The following is a 16,623-nucleotide window of genomic DNA, read 5'->3' as shown; positions in this document are numbered from 1 at the left end:
ATGAATACAAATTGCTTCATAAATCAGCAGCGAAAACCACATCCAAGTTCGAATTTAGAAATGACATTAGCCACAGCATTTCTATCCTTTCTCTTGCTGTAAAAACGTTACTGTCTCAGAAGAAAATGACCCAACGTTGCAAATCTAACAGTTCTCTGGAGAAACCCCGTTTTGAGCAGCCGGTTGCATGCAGCACTGTGTCCCAAGTCAGAAAACTCCTGAAGTTGGACATTTAAGTGTCAGTACGTCCTGAGTTCAGATTTGGCCTCTTGTAAGATACTTCGTTATTTTAACATTTTGGTTAAGATTATTTGATAAAATTGCTCAGACCTAGCCAAACAGCACATTTAACAGTTGCTTGCCACAAAGCATGTGTGCATTGCAGCACAATTATAGCATTTGAGCATTTGTTGTTATACACAGACCCATTTTTCAGAAACGTTGTAATATTCCTCGGATGTATTCTCCAGCATAATAGTACCAGAGATGTAACTCGAAACCTTGTAAAGTATAAGAATTTAAAACCTCGTAAAATTCAGCAATCTTATTGCTATCATAACTATTTAGCAGATTTTATATATTCTTGTAAACAGCCTAATCTGAAGTCTAATGGGTACGGTACGTGACTGAATAAGCTCACTGCACCAAACAGGGATTTTTGCTCTAACTCCCTTAACTTCCTCCGGCCTGCTGTGTCCTGCAAAGGACACTGCAGTGGTCAGCAGCTTCAAAAGACACCGCTGTACGACCAGAAATGGCAGTGATGGAGTGCCATAAGTGAATATATACATATACATACTGGATTTTCACACACATAGCCGGCATCTCAGATAACCTTCCGTTCTTCTAAAAATGCTATTTCTTGACAGTGAGCCCATAGATAACCTGCATATCGCTAAACCGCCCTCTGCGTTTCCTGCGTGTACGTGAAACCCCCAGAGCTCCAGAATTGTAACGTGGGGGAAACAGGGAAGGGAACTATATCTATTTTTACAGATAATTTGCATTTTATACATGCAAAAATATAGTGCGGATTTTACAGTCCACATTATATACATGTTCTTCCACAACAAAATAGTCGTACTTGACTTATGTCCGCCTAGCTGAACGTAACGTTTAGCTTCTCTCCAAAAGCCTACAGAGGAGATCTGCAACATCTTCATCTTTATAGCTTACTTCCCATGTCATTACTTTACTATCAAGCAAGGACAAAATTACTCTTTTTTCTGATTTCACTTTGCCACCTTACATGTGATTTAATTTTAAGTAATTGAACAAACTGTGTCTAATTTCATGCAGCAAGCAATAATTACTAGACAGCCTCTAGCTATTGGGATTGAGAACTCTGTCTCCATTAAGCAATTTTCAATTGTTCTGGACTTTTTTCCAAATAGACAAGACCGGATAAAATTAGCCATCAGAATAATACAGTCACTGTAAAAATAATTGCTTTAAAAGTCCCAAACCCCAAATTCCTTAAACTGTGGTATGCTTAAGGTCATCTGATTTTTTTTTTTTCTTCCACAGCCTCGTACAGCATAAACTTTTAATTTCATGAAAATCTATAACTGCTAGAATCACATGACAGCCATAACTCCATGCAGTTAATCCCTCTTAGCTAAAGGTTCACAATGCGGCAAGCTTTTTAACCACAACTCGGTGTGTTCAAAATATCTTAAAACGCTGGGCATCCTTATCACATAAGCTTTCTGCGGACTGCATGAGTTGTGCCTTTGCAGGCTGAAAAAAATAAAAACAAAAACAACCCAACAACAACCCGACTTGACAAAGGATGAGCGTGCCACAGGCGAGGCTGCTATAACAACGTTCAAAGCCTTGTCGCCTTCCCACCCACAGGGCTAGTAAGGCCGGCGCTGCCGGCAAAGGCGGACGGCGCGGCGCGACGCAGCGGAAGGGGCCAAACCCCGAGAACTGCCGTTTTAAGGAGAAACGGGAAATTCCTCCTACCCTGTTTCTGTTCCTCTTTGTTTCACTCGGGTGACCAACAGGCACCTTCCAAACGCTTTGGAGCGTTTTGCTCGGCAGGGATAAAGACGACGACACGCACAAACATGCAGAGATGTACACGTACATCATTCATATATATATGTGTATGTGTGTGTGTGTGCATACATATATATATACGTATGCATGCATGCATGTATGTATGTATCTGCGTGCGTGTATTTGCAATTGGGCCTAGACCTGACAGGCGGATTCCAGTTGGCAAGCACAGCCATCCCTTCAGGTCGCTTTGGCATATCAAAGCAAACGGTACCACGGCTCAACAAACAGTGACTCGAGACCTTCCCTTTGCTGTGTACATTAGCTCCCACCATTATCTCCTCAAAGCTTAATTATTTGCAAACAATTGATCAAGATGGGAATCTGAGAGAAGATTTCGCCCCACCACCCGGGAGAGCTGCAACGCCTTAGGAGAGCAAACAAAATTACCCCGCTGGGTCTCGCAACCAGCATTAACGACTGGGACCACGCACGGGGCAGCGCTAGTAGCTGTAACGGGCCTGCCCGAGTGTTTCCCATTTGATCCGCATTAACACCTTGAGAACGAGGAAAGCCATAAACCCGCGATTACGCCTGGGAAGGCTGACCCTCCTTCCCAGCATCGCTGCCGCTCGGGCATCCCGCGAGATTGCACACCGGCTTTCTTGACAAGCCTGCGGGGAGAAGGGCAAAAGGTAGGAAGCCGGTAGGCAAAACGGCCGGTCAAAGGAACCCAGCTGGCAACAAATAAGGAGGACGAATCTGGCTCCAGTATTTCCCAATAACGACTGCGCCTCTCGATTCAGGAAAGCTGCTACAGCATGATGGAGCGGCATCCACCTAACAGACCTAGTGCTTCTCCCTTCCCATAAATTGAGTGCTGAAACGTGGATTGTTTGGCACCATTAACGTGTTTTTGAGGCTCTGTGGTACTACTTTTAATAATGACTTAGTACAGAAGTGATTGCTTAATAACACCATCAAAGTCTGCATGCAAATGAAAATTATCCCTGGGGGATTTGCCCAGGGTAATACGAACAGTTAAGGAACATTTGAAAAGGTAAAAATAACTATGCAAAATACGAGTCAGAGCAGTCATTTCAGCAGTAACAAAGAAATCAAAGCGACAGAGAGAAAAATGTTAACTTTTTGCCATATTCGCTCCTCACTGTTTTATGAATGGTATTTAGAGAGCAGCATTCTTAATAAAAGGCTTTTTCTTTTTTTGATGCAGCGGAGATCCTTTTTAGCAAAACAATCAATAAGACTTTTTTTACTTCCTTTGATTACAGCTGGGGGTAAAGCCTACAGTAAATACAGATGGAAAGTGTCCAAGTTGGTATCTTAATGATACCCCTTGTCCAAATGTACTCCTTTCATCAAATTTTCCACCGCAGCCTGCAAACGCTGCATGCCAGGACAGCGATGTACTTTAAATCTGTGCTGGTAACCGAGTATCAATAACATCCCCTTGCTCCCTGCCCTGCCCACCGCAACAGCGCACGGTAATGCTTGCACAAAATGTGAAAATCATCCTGTGCGGAGCTGGCCGCCGAGAGAATGGCCAACCTCCCTCAAAATTTATGCCCCAAAATTTAATGCCCTCAGAAGCATCTGTCTATTAACCATTTTATAACTGCAAAATGCCTTTAATTAATAAACAAACAAAAAAACCCTAGGTTTTTTTTTTTTTTCTTTCTGAACAGCAACCCAAGCTGAATTTCTCATTTAGTAACCAAAATTAAGCCACTTTCAGCTCTTCAGCGAGAAACTGCAGAGCAGTTTGACCGTGAATCCTTGCAGCATCACAACTTTGGCAGGGTGAGCTACCTTGGCAGTGCCACGCGTTACTTCTCCTCCCTCCCTTCCCCAGCCTCCCCAGGTTTTTGCATCGCAACTGTTTACATTGGTCACGACCGAGTTGATCTAGGATGCATTTTTTTTTTTTTTAAATATCTATAACGCTTTCTTATTGTCCTTCGGGCTTTATGAATTAGTTTTACTGTTTCCGTGAATGCGTTTTTGTCTCATCACTGCACATTATCAAAGGGACACTTTGTGCCTGCCATTTGCATTACAAAAGCAGCGCATGGTGTAGGCTAAGAACATAGCCTGAATTTATAGCAGCCGAGTGCTGCGTCCGCACACACGCGGGACTCGGAAAGAATAACGAGGGGCTCCTGCGTTCACAAAGCGGCCAAAAACGTTTGGCACGCTATCAGTAAAGTCACAAGATTTCAACCTGCTTTCTTAATTCTCCACCAGCGTATTTAGCCGGAGCAATAAGCAGCGTGCGTTTAGTGAGCTCGCCTATTTTTCAGGCTGCGTGAATCAGTTTATAGCTAGGCTCTGTGACCTGCTTTGTATTCAGCCGAGGCTATAAAAAGTTGCCAAGTGGAGGTGAGCTGCTAGGGGGGGGAAAAAAAAAAAAAGCAAGCCGCTCCGAAGGCGAAATCCTGACGCTGTTTATCACCCGGGCCCGGCTAGCACGCCGAAGGAAACGCTAAGCACTGAGCAGGAAGTTGTTTTATTAGAAATGCAGCGACAAGGAGAGGAAGAAAAACCCTCTGCAAAGTTTGCACAGTCTTTTCCTTGGCTTCGAGCAGTGAGTCAGCCTGATAATGCTGCCGAAGTGTTAGCTGGATCTGGCATTTCAAAACGCTTCGTTGCTTTTTCAGCGTAGCAAAGAAAACGCAGCCCAGAAGACACAGTCATCCCACAGACAAAGCCAGCCTTTTCCTCCTCGGGCAGAAAACATTTCCTCAAACGATCAGAATAGTTTCATATCCCCGCAGGAGGGTTTTCGGGGCGTTGCTGCGAATAAACCCCGCTGCTGCCCGACCTCCTGAACCGCTACCTAGGGATGCCAAACCACCAGGCGCGCTAAAAGCCCGTAAAGCCAAAAACGGCGAAAAGGCGGCGCGGCCCCGCCGCGCTGCCCGCCGCTCCTCTTGCAAAAGGCCGCGCGGCCGGAGAGGGAAACGCGGGGTGCAAAGCACAGAGCAAACATCCCACGACTTTTAACATCTCGACGTGTGTCGGCAGGGCAAGCCGATTAAGCAGGGTTTGGCTTTGTTTTGCTTCGGTGAGGCTGGGAGGCGGAAGAGGCTTTTTTTAATTTTTTTTTTTTTTTTTTTTTGTGGGGAGCTTAAAAGGGAGGCAGAGGTATGGGCAATGGTTACGTTTTTTTTAATGAACAAGCTATGCTGGGGAAAAAAAAAAAAAAAAGCTCCGTGCTTCTCTTTTTTCCCATTTTCCCTTTGGTAAATAATTTTCTTGCAAGAGTTGTCTGTGAAGAAGTTTTGGCTTTCGCTAACATAAATATCCTCTGCAAGGCTGACGGAGAGACACGGTATGGCTTGGGATGCTCTGCCAGCACTTCTCTGGTGGCCCCATCAAATTATTCCTAATGTGAGCGCTCAAGGTGCTTAAGGAAAAAAAGTTCAGATCATCCCCTGCACAGGATATTACAGCAGGCAGAAAATGGAAAAACCTTTTAACTGATCTAATCCATCCCCTGGCTGCTACAATATTATTCCTTCCATACCATATATTACCCGCTGCCTTTTCCAGGCTGGCTTTAGCCGTTCCAAGCAATGGTGCTTCTGCTATTTCCTTTCTGAGATACTTCGATAGACCTCAGCGCTTGGAGCATACTCTGGCTCATACCACTTTCAAATTTAAGCTCATACAGACACTCCCACTTCATACCAGGGTAATCATCGCGTGGAGATTTTCCCGTGTTAAACAGTCCTCCAGTACTTGTACGCGCCTGCGTGCAGAAACACACGGGCACGCAGGAGACTTGCACGCGCGCATTCGCTTAACATACTCAAGAAGTGACTTTCTGCTCTCGTGCGAAGACAACCGATGCAGTACTGTGACACGGGCAACGCACTTCCCCACTCTCTGGCCAGCTTTTCTGCAGGATTATTTTATTGCTGTACCGCAGTCTAAAAATAACCAAGGACAAAGTAATTAAAAGAAAAAGTGCATCAGGAAGCTCAGCAAAATTCTCTGCGGTGTAGCATGCTACAGAAAGCAATGCAATATTACATCCACGAGCCTTTCCTTGGTGACAAGCTCCTATGACGGAGGGAAAAACAAGCCTTGTCCCTAGCAGGAGCGTTTCCTTGCAAGTTGAAGGAAATCAGGACTTACTGATAGCTCCATAAAAGTGCTTCTGTTGGTTTTAGGCTCAACCTAAGAGAGATTAGTTCAGGTAAATACCTCTAAACCAGAAGCCTTTTCCTAGCAATAAGTCACTGCCCTTATCTACCTGAAATGACTTCCCCAACAGGTGGGCTCGGGAATAACTCCCCAACCACCAGCAAAGCGACAGCCCCAGCGGGTGTAACGGCGCAGGGCTGCGCCTGACGCGTGTGTTTGTGCTGTCTGCTGTCTGTCGGGCCGTTTTGGGGACTCCTGCACACCGCGGGGGTTTCCTAGGGCGATAGCACCCGTTGCGTGCGCCCGCAGCCGCCCAGCAATCTGGGAAGGCTTCTGGCCCTGGCTCGCTCACCTTCTCTCGTGCAGCCACCAAGCCGTCTCGCCTCTTTTTTTTTTTTTTTTTTAAATACATTTGGACATTTTCTATTTGACAAAATCCCGAGGAAGGAAATGGAAAAAAAAAAAAAACAAAAAAACCCCACAACGCTGCTATTTTGAAATGCGTCTTTGTTGGCATGAGAAGTCCTTGAACAGATGCCCTGTCCACCATTAAATATTCACGACGTATCCTTGTAAAAGAATAAAGCCCGCTCGCCTTATAAGCAAAAACACAATGTGTTCTTCATAAAAAAAAGATGCGCTTAAAGATCCGGGAGGGAAAAAAGAAGGGGGAAAAAAAAAAAAAGGAGGAAAAAAAGGAAGTTGCCGACTCTTGGAACCGGCGCGCCTTCGCCGCCGTTAATTTTCCCCCTGAAACGGCCGCGACGCTGCTCGCCGGGGCTGGCGGTACCCAGCCGCCAGCGGCGCTCGGGGGCGCCGGGCTGCGGCACACCTGCGGCTCAGGTTGCCGTGCCGCAGCGCCGGCGCGCAAACAGCAGGCGCGAGCTTGCTGGACTGCAACTGATGAGCCCGGGCTAATTCGGGGGTGATTATGTAGTTTACTGGACCACTAAACCTCTTTAAGCTTGTAATTACTGCCTATTTGAGTAAAGAACATTCAAAAGCAATTCACTGCATCGTGCCTGCCACAGCTGGAAGCAGGCTGCCAGCAGGCTGCGGGGACATTAAAATCCGCAGGGACGGGGATTGGAGCGCGGCTCGCAGGCGCTGGCGGCGGCAGCCAAGCGCGCTCCCGGCCCCCCTCACCTTTCCTGACCAGGCCTACTATTAAAGGTGCAATGAAAACTATAGAAAAGCCATAAAGATGACAAATAACGGCGCATAATTGAAAGAACTGCATTTTAATGACTCTCCCCTTCTTCCCTCTCCCCTTGTATTGGCTAAAAAAAAAAAAAAAAAATATTTAAGCCTTTTTGCCATGGCAAGAGAAAGGCAAGGCAAGGCCTCTCACAAAAGAGGATTGCATTGCTTCAGTTTGGCTGCTTCTCCTTTGAAGTTTGGGCCTTTGGGGATGTTCCTGAGTTTCAGCAGAAAGAAGTTGGCTTGCAAAGTGAGCACGGTGCAACTCTTACTACGCGTTTGCCAGCAGCGACGATGCAGTGACATTCGAACCACCAGATTTCAATGAAATCCTCTAAGAGCATCACCCAAATCCTAGCACGTACAAATCCTCCTCTCCCCGCCGCATCACTTGCAGATGCCGGGAAATCGCCCCAAATCAACGCGTCGCCAAACAACTCTGCCCTGTGCAGCAACACAAAAGCGAGGCACAGGCCCCTATTAGCGCGGCTTCTCCTTTTAACGACAAATAACTCCTCTTCCGACTCTTTTTATCTGCCTTTTGAGCTGGGAACCGCTCGAGCCTGTGTTTACAAGCGCGCCTCCGCAGCCAGAAAGGGACAGGAAGTTATTAAAAAAAAGGAGCCTTTCTGGATGATGAGGAGCCTTTGGGAGGAAGAACAGCGAACCCCGCAGCAGCTCGGAGCCAGGCAGAGGGGCTGCTAACGCCCACTTTCACAAGTGAATAAACCAAGGTCTGGAGAGGGTCGCTCCGGCAGAGCCTGAAGAGACTCTGGGGGGGCAAAACCCTTGGAGCAACCCCCGAGAGTTCCCGGCGTTGGCCTCTCGGCGCGCTCCCGAGAGGTGGAAAGCTCGGCGGCCTCGCTGGGAAGCCCCCGCCGCCCGCTCCCGTATCACGCATCGGGGCGCGAGGTCCGCCGAGACGGGCCAACCGCTGGCGCGAGACGCGCTTCGACGCCGCGCGGGGCGCTTGGGTGTCCCCAACTCGTCGGCGGCCTTCAGCTTGCCTGCTACCAACCGCCACGGCCGCCTTGGAGGCTTGCGCGTGTGAAAAGTAAAAATAAACAAATAAAACAAAACAAACCATGCTTCGCAACGCTTTTGATGCAATTAACCCTTGACTGTAGGTAAATTTACATCCCGGGTAAGTTTGTTCTCTGCTATTTTCCCCTCAAACACTAGGCTCCCGCCTAAACTACGCTCTTCGCACCGCTCTTCGCACTAATGAGTTGCCTTCTGTTAAAAACGGCCCAAGGCCAGGCACACTGCATATATGAATAATACAGGCAAGTTTAAACTCTGCAAACTTGACTAAGCAATTCTGCTCTTGGACCAGAGAATCCATTTCTCTACACAAATTTACTGTGTGAAATCTCTTTGACTGACTTCAGGGTGCAGAACTGGGCAGAAACGTCAAGAGTTTCTGGCCAGCCTGGGCTAAAATTTAACTCAGAGAGCTGAATTAAGAACTCTGGAAAAGAAAACAACTGTTCTAATTAATTATTTATCCCACTTAGCAAAGAAACCTGGCTGCTAATGCTACTGAATTTAAGAATAAAATAAACCTTGAGTTTCTCGGGTGATATTTATAAGCACAAGGACATGCACCAAAAAAGTAAGATTTAGATCTCTTGAGAGATGGGATAAACAGATCCTGATTTGCCCCCAAATCTCTGGATTTAACCCTAAATTAACATGCATTTGCCCACAAGTTCACTATGCATTGAGCCTTAGCTTTAGAAAAACCTCATTAAGAAGGCACAGCCGGTCTCCAGGATCTGCCTCTTCCATTTTGGCAACCAATCCATTTTGGATTGGGAGGGCTCTCCCATAAGAAATAGCCTTTTCCCCTCCAATCTCAATGCAGCTCTCCACTGATTCCACATAGCTTGAACAACCCTTCAGGGAGCAAACGCAGCCCTCCCACGCGGAGGGTCAGCGGGACGGACTTTGCATCTCAGCAGGAATGCTCATGGTGCCAGGTACCTCCTGGGGCTTCGGGTGGCCCCAGGGGGAAAAGCCCTGCAACTGCAACCTCGCCTGCACATGTGGAGCTGTAGACACGGTGATTAGGTGCGGGGAACTCAGCTGACGTGGGGAGAGGGCAAACCCTCTGCTTCACTGCAACACCATCGGCCCCACCGCCTGCAAGGAGGCTTTGGGAGGAAGTGACGCAGGAGCAGCCCCCTTGGAACGAGGAGGCACCGGATGTGGGTACGGAAACCTCCAGGCACCATCTTGCCTGCAGTATAAAAGGGGACATTGGCCTCATCTTTGCAAGGTGAGACCCTCAGCGGCTATCTGCTGCAGCCTGATGGATGGAAGACACCAAGACAGCGGTTTTTGGAAGGGACTCTTCAAAAAAAGGCCTACGAGAAGCAGCTGCCCACCCTGTCCCTAGGTGGAAAATCCACTGCCTCATCTCTGGCAAGGTTCGAGCACCCCACGCAGGGAGGATGCCTGCACAAATACTCTCGCAAGAGACAATCAACGTATTGGGAAGCAAAAGTATTCAGACGTCATGTTGCTTTCAGCATGGTTATGATGCGACAGCCATTAATAATTCATGACGATAATAGCACATAATCAATTAATTTATTTTTCAATACTAAGCTCAAAAGCCCCCTACATGCTTTCCCCTCCTTTTTGAGCACAACTCCACTTTTCATTTACAAAGACCTAAATGAAAGTAGCTAAAGACCAAAAAAATGTCACCGCTAACAAGTCATAAAGTAAGAGAGAGAGACCGGGCACATTTGATCTTGTTCCATACACAAACCTTTCTAGGATGACTCCTCCAATTAAAAAAAATGTAAAATTTATCATTTTGATGATACGAAATGATGAACTTGACTATTATATGCATATATTTTGTTTAATGGCTTCATTTATTTTAATAACAAAGAGAAACTAGATCTTTACAGATGAAAGCTTTATTTCATGGCTTCAGTGCAACTGGGATTTTTAAAATCTGTGATGTTAACCAAAATGTGATAATGGATGTTCTCAAGGGCCCTATTTTATGGCATTTTATGCAGAGCCCAACTATACGTGAGACATTGCAAACATGATGTTTAGCCCTATTTTAAGAAAGTAGAACTGGCTCTGGTGTCAGAGGCCCCGTAATTGTTTTCCGTCTGCTTCTTGTTTCTCTGAACAGTGACTTTTTCAACAAAGTGTGGCTGTAGAAATGCTGTGACAAAGGCATTAGCTCTCTGAAGACTTATTATAAAATCATATTGAAAGGCACTGTTTGTGGGATTTGGGCTGGGAGGGGACAAGAGTGTGATCACCATATGATTACTTTATCCATAGCAGGCTGCCTTGAAGGGTTCTCTGACATCCAGAAGAAAATAAAGAGAGAGATACTAAAAAAAATAAAAATAAAAGTGAATTCTGCTACCATCTTTATGTCAGTTAATTCCTAAGACAGAGCTAATCAGAAACACCTCATCAAACTTGATCACGCTCTCAACTATTCGGAGAAACTTCTCATCTATTCCACTTTTTCCGTCCACCACGTCTCTATTTTGATAGGCTGAGAACGTTTCCGAGCTCATGCACACGTGGCGTTTATGGAGGCTCTTCATTTGACATACTGCATTTTTACCTATATGTATTTTTCTATATGCACAGAGGTGCGCGGGCATGTCCGGGCACCCATGCAAGTCTGCGGCCTCCCGCTGGCAGCGCCGGTTTCAGGGCAGGCACCCCGGCCCAGAACGGCAGCTCGGGATCACTGGCTGCAGCATCCCGGGCTGCGCGGCAGCGAGGCCCCAGGTTGGAGCTGCCAAACCTCCCCGGCGTCGGCAGCCGATCAGCAGATGCAAGCACATAGGCCCTGTCAGGTTGACATATCATCCCTACGACAATGTCAACGAGTATTAATGTTCAATTATCTGTCCTAGAAATAACCCTCGCCTTTATGCATTGTGTAACTGTGCGCGGGGCACTGTGGTAATGCGAGCGACAAGGGCAGAAATGCCCGCAATAACCCAGGAGCTGTGAGTTGGCTTCCCAACATCGCGCTGACATTGCCTCGCGGTACTGAATGGACGCCTTCCCCCTCCTTTTTTGCCCTTTTTTTCCCCGAAATACATGTTCCAAAGACCCTGCAGACCTTAATTCTCTCTTTAGCATGCGGCATGTCGCTCGTCCCTCTAAGCTCGCTAAGGCATCCTTGGAAAAGATAGTCAAAGGTAGTATTTTGATCTCACGCCTGTGCAGAACCACGAGGAGTTTGCTTGTTTGTTTTTATGGAGGACCATAAGCTGCCCATTACCGGGCAGCCTCTTTTTATTTGCCGTGCTGGGGAATATATCATGTACCATCAAGCCAAAATGTCAACAGCGGCTCCTTCTAGTGCTGCGTCAAGATCAATTCAGGCCCAAACTGCGGGGCTAAAGCAATTTGCCCGAGTGAAACATTACGGCCTCCCTTTGTTAAAGAAAGTTAAAAATAGGGCCCCCAGCAGAGAGATGATTTGAGGGACAGACACGAGTTCATCCCACCTGGCATCTCTCACCACCATTCCAATATTAAAATTACCGATCGCGTCAGCGGAGGCCAGATTCAAATCTGGCTCCTGCAGCAAAAGAGCTCAACAAGGATTTCTCCTCCTAAATCAGCGCTACAGTCAAATCACTTCTGACTCGGACAGGCTACGAGGCAGTTTGCCTGATTTTTGTTACTATGGCACAGCTTCCTTGAACTAACATCCAAAGGTTATCAGCTCTAAGTTATGCTTGCTAAGTCTTCTTATACAAGGCACAATTGGAGGGAGGGAGTGGGAGGAAGGCGGGTGATAACCAGTGCCAGCTTTGAGATAAAGCCTTCCCCGTAATCTCTGTTTATTTAGACAACCATCTAACCGCAGCGCCGGGTGCAAAAGGAGCCCAGGTGTACGGCTACGGGAATTTTGCCTGCCTTATCAAGGCTGCATTGTATTTTGGGGCAAAATGAGGCACAGGCAGGTTTTTTTTTTTTTTTTTTTTGTTCTAGATATACAAGCGTACAAATTTGCATCGGGCAAAAGTTTTAGGTTTCATTGTTTGGGTTTGTTTGGCCGGCGGGGCTTGGGTTGGCTTTGTTTTGTTTGGAGGCAAGCTGACCGTAATAAAGGGCGTTTGACCCGGTCCTTCTGCGCTTCTAGGGGCTTTGGAGGAAAAGGCTGGCAACTTAAAAATGGAGATTCGGCTTCAGGGTGTTTTCTCCCGGAGGGTTTTCAGTGTGCTTGGAGCAAGTACACATAACCAGGGGAGCGAACCGAAGCAAATTCCAAGTAGTGGTTTAAGCGTTATTTCCCGGTGACAGGTGACGCATTTCGTGTCCCCGCCTGGGGCGCGGCGGGCAGGCACGGGTCCGCCGGGGCGCGAGAGCACGCGGCTGGCGAGCAACGCCGAGTCGTACCAAACGGCAGCGTAAAGCCTGCGCGGAGCGAGTCAGCCGACGGCTCTCATTTCTTCTGCCGTTCAAGCCCGCAGTTGCCTCCGACCCATTCAAAATCATTTCCCCTCTTTTTCCTCTGATAATTCCCCCCACCGTTTCCTTGGGCCTTTTACGTAGGCGGAAGCGATGAAGGTGGCAGAGCGCCAGCTTTCGGAGTCCAAGACGAATAACCCCAAGGAGACACTTAGAGCGAGTCCCAGGCTCCTGTCAGCCCGTAACGGATCGGGTTTTCACCGTCAGGGTGGGCGCTGGGACACATTAGGGCTCAACCGGGGAAGTAAACTGAGTGAATTGACTCAGCAACTCTGTCTTTTACCACGGCTTCTAATAAGGATAAACCGATTACTGCCAAATGTTCTTTAACGTCAGAGGGAGAAGGGGGGGTGGGGAAAAAAATCAATCTGTTCAAAGGAAATAAATGTAATACTGGAAGTTTTTTTTTCCAAAGGGAACTTTTACATTTGAAAGAGCAGAAGCACGCTTCAGCCAGCGCTGTTTCTTTCCGAGCTGCCATTTGCCACCCAACTCAAAATGATTTTGCAGACTTAAAATGCAAGGCCTAAACATGCCTGAAACGATTGCCATAAAGCCAAACGCATCTTTTTCTAATCTCGTTCTCAAACGTCCCGTGACTTTCATAACAAAAGATGCGCACGGAACCGCTCATCCCGTATTTCAGAGGTTTTATGTCAGTGGATTTTCAGAGCAACCCCGAGCGCCTTGATCGCGGCGCCGGGGAAGGGAAGCAGGCTCCCTGCCAAGGCGCCGGCCGGCTGGCGAGCCCCGCTTGCCACGGCTGACCAGGGAGCAGGTGACCTGCGGATGCCGCTCCTCCGCCACCCAGGCAGAAGCCGGGAGAGGAAAGCAACTATGCTTTCCGCAGAAGAACTGCAACGAGGAAGGAGGACGCTATCGTGAGAGCCTAAAGCTCTCTCTAATATCAAACATCGCTCTGGTATATAAAACGCATCCGCTGCTCCCTGCGCGGCAGCAGACATTTGGGGCGAGCTCGGGCTAGCTGGCAAGGTACGCAAGGCTGTCACCAACAGCAAGCACGGTAAACACGCTGCTCTGCCTTCACGCCGACCCTGAAATCAGTGGTCCAGTGTATTTTCACATTACTCCTTCCAGAGATGACACAAAGAGACAATTAACTTGGTTTTCTTCCCTGCTGTCTTACTAGAATTACTCCAAGAAATGACAAAAATCATAGCTGGCAAATATTATCTCATCTAGAGCTCCTCTGTCTAGCTGGATTAATCACAGCGTCTCTATTTTGGGATAATTTCTGCACAGGGTCCGTTTTTGCTCATCCCGCCTATGCAAACTCGCTGATTCCAGTAGTGCAGCTTGCAGAGAAGGGTGAGAAAGATCTGACTTGGTGGTTACCTTACTTTGCTCATCCTGACCACGCATTTCATATTTTACTTTGTGTTTAGTCATACAGAATAACCCAATTTAACAGCTACTCGATGTATTGCACAGACCCTTTCAACATTTGGAAAGCCATCTTTTAATGATATTTAATTTAGACTCACTTATATGCTACATTTGCTAGTTAACACACTCGCTACGTGGCCATACACTTAATGGGTTTGCCATATCCCCGTAGCGTGCAATACACGCTTGGCGTTCCCCGACAGCATCGGAAGGACAATTCGCTGCTTGAACATTTTTAAAACTGATTTACTGTTCCAGAGAAACAACTACGCAACTAATCTTCCAGGACAAGTGTAACACATAAGAACAACTAAACTGAAACATATAAATTCCATATATACTTAAAAATATTATTGTCTGTAATTTAATATAACAATATTTCTAGGCCTATAACCTTGCACGCAGAGGCAATTTCCCAAGCATTAATACTTAAATGGGTCATATGCATCACATCTGTCATTCTGTCCTGAAGTCTATGAGGCACAACCAAGACTCTGCAAGCCTATTGATTTTTCTAGCATTTGCTTTAATTTACTTAACCATTGAGAAATCCATCAGTACATAAAGGGCAACTGTCCATTACTGCCTCATTTGCAGACATTCTTTCCCCTCATTTTTTGGTAAATATTTCCCCTTAAATCGCTGTGTGTTTACAGTGTAAAAACGAATCCAGAAAGTGCTCACACCTGTTTCTGTTCAGTAACTGCTGCACTGAGGTATATGTAATGTGCTTAAAGATAGAATAAATATCTAGACATTATTACATCTGTGTGCAAAGGGTGGTAAATTAGATCCTAATTACATTAACAGGGATTCTGCCTCCCAGCTTAAATTTTACATGAGCACTCTGTAAAAATCCAAAAGCTCTGCTGTGGTTTCTTTATGAGCTGGTGATTACAGCTACTTCCTATGCGGTCACTAAATATTCTGTTTACAAATAAATGAAGAAGCTTTGAGCCAACTTGCCAGGGTAATAATCCATTTTTTCCCCCAGCAAACCTTTACCGCATAAGCACGGCAACAATCAGAAGCCCGGGCTTCATCTAATTACTCTATCACATAATTTCACAAATTGCCTTTTCACTGGGGAGCCAAGTGCAAAACACGCTCACAGTGGGATTTCAGGCAGCAGCTTTCATTTACTACTCATTTCTTGTTAAATTAAACACAAAAACACCAGTTGTGTGAAAGAAGTCAAAAAGAACGCTTGCAAATGAGCCAGACAAGGGTATCTCATATTTATACCATTCGCGCAAAAATAGCTCTTTGGCAAGCTATATTTTTAACGGCACCGTGATAGCCTTTAACCCTTTAAAAGCCCCGGCGCGCTTCAGGCAGCGAGCAAGCCGCGCTTACGGCGAAGCAGAGGCGCAAGCGCAAAAGCCAGGCCAGGCGCCCCTGCAAACCCGCGCTCCCGACCAGCATCGGCAACGCGCGAGCGCATCGGGCCGCCCGCTTGCCTCATTAGACCGTATCGCGCGGTTTAGCTAACAACCTGGAGAGACTGGGAACCTACGAGTCCCCTCGCTGTAACTCGGGGCAGCAATTCAAGTTTAAACATCTGTGGCGCTAGGAGCGGGCTGGCTGCTCCAGCAGCGCCGGGGCAAAAGCACGCCCTGAGTTCACCTCCACCCAAACCCTCCAACTTCAAGGAGGATCCTAACGACAGCGTTTGGCCAACAGACTGGCAGGCGCTACCGCGCTGCACCAAGTTAATACGAGGGCCACACAGCCCTGTGGATAAATCGAGTCAACGGATGGGTCACACCGAAGCGTAAGTCTCGCCCCGGGTACGCTGTCTCACCCCGGGTACGGCCCTCCGAGGTGCCGGGAAACCAGCGGGACCCGAGGGCACCGGCACCTCTAAGGCCCAGACCTTGCTAATTAGCGGAAAGCTAACAAGGCAGGATGCTCCTCGACCACAGAAGAACATAAATTATTTTGAAAATAATTGCAGCCAGTGTAACATTGCCAGTGGAAGTGAACCAGGGGTTACGCTCCTCTAAGATGACATTTTTACATCAACAAGTACAAAACTAAAACATGGCCATCAGTAATTAAAGCTGTTGCTTTTGTAGCACCAGAGCCAGTAGGTCAGGTACCGTTTTACATCACAAACCAGGCCTTTATGCATGTAGATTTGCCAGCATTATCTGCACAGGGAGAAGAAAACATTAGCAGCAGCTGTCTGTGCGCTTCCACATTGAAAATCCTATTCAAACAGACAGGTGGAGTAATTTAAAAGCCAATGTGGTGCAATTTTGATGCAACTAATGCCACTGTTTACTAAAATGCCACCATTACTACTGTTTATGAAAACATTACTAAAATTACATTTTATTCATAAGAATCCAAAGATTC

At 46.9% G+C, this 16,623-nt stretch overlaps 1 protein-coding gene across 7 annotated transcripts in view; it reads right to left on the bottom strand.

Moving 5' to 3' along the window:
- MEIS1 (Meis homeobox 1) overlaps nt 1-16,623 on the bottom strand; it is a 102,957-nt gene that overhangs the window by 22,784 nt on the left and 63,550 nt on the right. The gene's annotated exons all lie outside the window — the stretch shown is intronic.

Source organism: Struthio camelus, chromosome 3 (assembly GCF_040807025.1).
Source record: "Struthio camelus isolate bStrCam1 chromosome 3, bStrCam1.hap1, whole genome shotgun sequence".
Classification (NCBI taxonomy): domain Eukaryota; kingdom Metazoa; phylum Chordata; class Aves; order Struthioniformes; family Struthionidae; genus Struthio; species Struthio camelus.
This window is presented reverse-complemented; position numbering and strand designations above follow the sequence as displayed.